Source organism: Manacus vitellinus, unplaced genomic scaffold (assembly GCF_001715985.3).
Source record: "Manacus vitellinus isolate BGI_N305 unplaced genomic scaffold, ASM171598v3 scaffold_43_pilon, whole genome shotgun sequence".
Classification (NCBI taxonomy): Eukaryota; Metazoa; Chordata; class Aves; order Passeriformes; family Pipridae; genus Manacus; species Manacus vitellinus.
Window position 1 is genome coordinate 717,819 of NW_021940560.1, and position 3,652 is coordinate 721,470.

Sequence of the window (3,652 nt, forward strand, 5' to 3'; positions counted from 1 at the left end):
TTAGCCTTTCACCTCGGGGATATCAATCACAGCCGTCCCGGGAACACGCACCGGCTCCGGCGGGAGCAGGGACGGCTCCGCGCGGCCCCAATCCCCGGCCGCGGCATCGGCCGTGAAGGGAGCTCGACGATGAGGGACGAAGAATGTGGCCAACCGAGCCAGACATCCAACACCATCAACAGCCCTGCGTTCGGGTCCTGGTGGTTGTCAGAGCAGGCAGGAGCTGACGTGTGGCCTGAGCACTGCTGTGGGGACATCACGGCTTCGTGGGCTCCCAGGGAACAAACAGACACGTGCTAATGGAATCTGAGCAGGAATAAACATCACTGCAATCAGTACCTCAGATCGTCTGATACCACCTACACGACAGAGAGCAGGAAAGAAGGGAGAATGATGCTCCATTGGAAGTTTTAGGGAAATCTAAGGTGGAAAATGGAGTGTTTGTGAGATGGTCTGTGCCTGGATGGCTCTGACTCCCCACTGGGGCTCCAACTTCATGCGACATCCAACTTATGACATCCAACTTCCTGGTGACATCCACCCTCGCAGTGTCTGTCACGGCTGCTGGCTTGCTGGGGAGAGTCCTGACACATCTCATGGCACATGTGTGTGTGCACTCTGGCTTGTGCTCTGAGTGCTCCAGGGCTGGGCCTGATGGTGTGTCTGGAGCTGGTGCTGTGGCTCTGAAGATGCTGATCTTCAGCTGCTGTCTGGTGGTGCTGGGGCCAGGCCCTGCCACAGTGGGCAGATACCAGCACAAGGCTCATGCTTGATGAGCAGCCGGCCTTGTTCTCTGCTTGGGGACTTTGTACCTCACACGAAATTGGATAAAAATACGCTTTAGCCCTCTTGCCCCCTGGAAGGCACTCACAGGGGTGATACCACTCCTCTTGGATCTCTTGGAGATGACATCAATGTAAATGTGTCCATGAAGTGGGGATGGATTGTGACTGTTCCAGGGGCCTGGCACTGCCTCTTTCCTGCCCTTGGCTCCGGGCAGGGGAGCAGGCCCCGACGAGCAGAGGGGATTCCTGATGCAAAGAGCGTCAGCCACTGGTATTTCATGTCTTCTGGTACCTCGTTGTAAGTCTGAAACTTTTGCTCTATTGAAGAGGAAACAAAGCTCTCCCCTCCCAAAACTCCATCCTGAAACACTTGGCAAGTCAGACAGGGGATGTGCTTAGTGAAAGTAGTGAAAGTGTGCCCACGAAGGGAAGGGCCAGGTGCAGAGACTGCATTGCTGCTGCAGGACCCCTTTCATATGTACCCTTCAAACACGGCCTGCTGGGCTGGGAGAGGGGAAGGAGTGACCTGTGCCACCACCATGGGATCTCGTCTGACCCAGGAGCTGGGGCTGCCCACAAGCAAAACCAGTGCTCTGTACCTGCAAGTTCCTGCAATGCCCTGATGCCCAGGGCAGCCGGACACACCACACTGGAGGTGGGTGTTTGAGGGAGCTGGTGGTGCTGATGGTGTACCCTGAGTGCTGATGGTGCCCTCGGGACTGCAACAACGAAAACTTCCCCATGGTGACCCCATTACAGTGTTCCTACTAACAGAGGTGCAACCACAGCAACCACTCATCCACATGCTTCTTAATCCTAAACAAACTGACTTTCCTCGGGAATTTGCTGTGCTCACAGCCTGGGCTGACGTGGAGTTTGGGGTTTTTATTGGGAATGGCAACGCCTGATGCAGTCCTGCACGTCATGGGTGGGTTCCAGAGCAGGGCCTGTGGGGTCAGTGGCAGGGCCTGATCCTATGGGAGCTGTGGGCTGGGAAACCTCGCTCGTGGTGATGGGAGCCTGCCAGGAAGATGGACTTGCACTTTTGGGAGTGTACTTGGGAACAGGCCCCCCATAGAGGCCATCCAGGGCCAGAAGTGTTTGTGGTTCGCTCTGGCCTGTCCGTGTGCCCCGTTTCCCTGTGTTTGGACTGTCTTAAATTCCCCAACTTTGTGGCCTTGGGTGTTGCTTTCCGACAGGAGATCATCCTGTGAGTGAGGGGCTGTGCCCAGCTCCCACCCCACTTCCAGGGGGACCAAAGCAGAGCCAGTGGACACGGGACACTCCATCGTCAGCACTTGGGGGCAAGAGCGACAGTTCTCTGTAATTAAAGGTGCTCTTTGTGCTCCTGTGTTCGAATACCCAAATCCAGCATTTCCCCACATGTCTGGAATTGTGTTTGCAGTTATTTAATTTGGAGTTCTTTTTAAAAGCATGGAGTCTGGAATGTTTGTTCTCCGCTTTTTTTCACATCATTACTCTGATACTGCTTGATTAGCTCCCTCCCCAGTCATGATTGGTAATTAAAATAGGCATTAAAATTAGTCACTTAGCAATTTTGCTGTTCAATTGGCAATTAAATTACTTAATTGCAATTAAAGTCCTAATTTTAATTGGCAAAATGATAGATGTAGATTTAAGATAATATGTATAAATACTTTAATAAGTGTCTATATAAGGATTACTTAATTACTCAACTTCAAGTTTATGCTGTTAACTTTAGAACTTTTAAGTGAGTAATGAAATTTATATTACATCTATTCTAAGGATATGATAATTAGATGTATCACTTAGCCCTATAAGGGCCTGGGCTGTGAGTTGCTTCTGTGGTGTTGAACTACAGCCTGGACAAGCTGTTGGGATAGGAGTGACACTGATGGTGACGCCGCAGCCAAGGGGACACACGGGGAAGTTGGCTGAGCTCCTCCAGCACCCGCTGGGTGAATCCCATGGAGAAGAACCCAAGGCAGCACCTGGAGCTGTGGAAACACTGTTCTAAATAATCCTCAGTGGCACCTCACAGCGCTGGGCCGTTTCTGTGCTGGTCTTCACCTCATCATCCCGCCAGATAAATCCTGGGAGCAGCTCTGTGGGAGCAGGAGAACATCACCCGGCTGTGGAGATGGTCTCTCAGGGTGGGGGCAGTTCGTCTCGGGTGTTTGAGTTTCTCCAGCGAGAGGAGCAAGTTGGGAAGGGAACGTTTGTGGTTTCACACAAGCCATCGGTATTTCAGCGTTCCGGGGGGTTTCTGCAAGGTGCAGACTTTGGGGGGAACACGCTGGATTTTAGGGTGAGGTTGTGCCGCGCTGGGCTTTATTCCCGGTTGGATGTTCGGTACCTTTCACAGCCTTTAGGACATGGGGTCTACTGCACTCCTGAGGAAGGGCACCTGGAGCTGCCGGGCCGTTCCCAGGCTGTGAAGGCCCGTGGCCACCCCGTCTGTGTTGGGAAGGGACACCCACTCACGTGACTGTGTCCCTTTTTTCCAAGTTGGAGGCAGCAGAGGGTCCCATGGGAAGGTCCAGGGTTGGTGTTGGAGCCACCTGCCAGACCCCACCAAGCATCTCCCTCCAAAAGCTCTTTGTCCCTGTGCACCATCACTGGATGGACCCAGAAACTGAGATTCCTGATCGGTTTTTAGTAAATATTTTTAAATAAATGCAGCGCCTTTAATTGTCCCATCCCAGCCCTGCTTTGTGACTTCTCCCAAAACTCCCCCAGCCAGGCTTGGGCTGGGAATGATGGAAACTGGGGGGGCCGTGCAGGTGTTGCTGGGGCAGAGGTAAAATAAAATAGAGCAACGTAAAATAAGAAAAATCAATAAACAAATAACTGGAATTTAAATAAAAAGGTAAATAAATAATAGA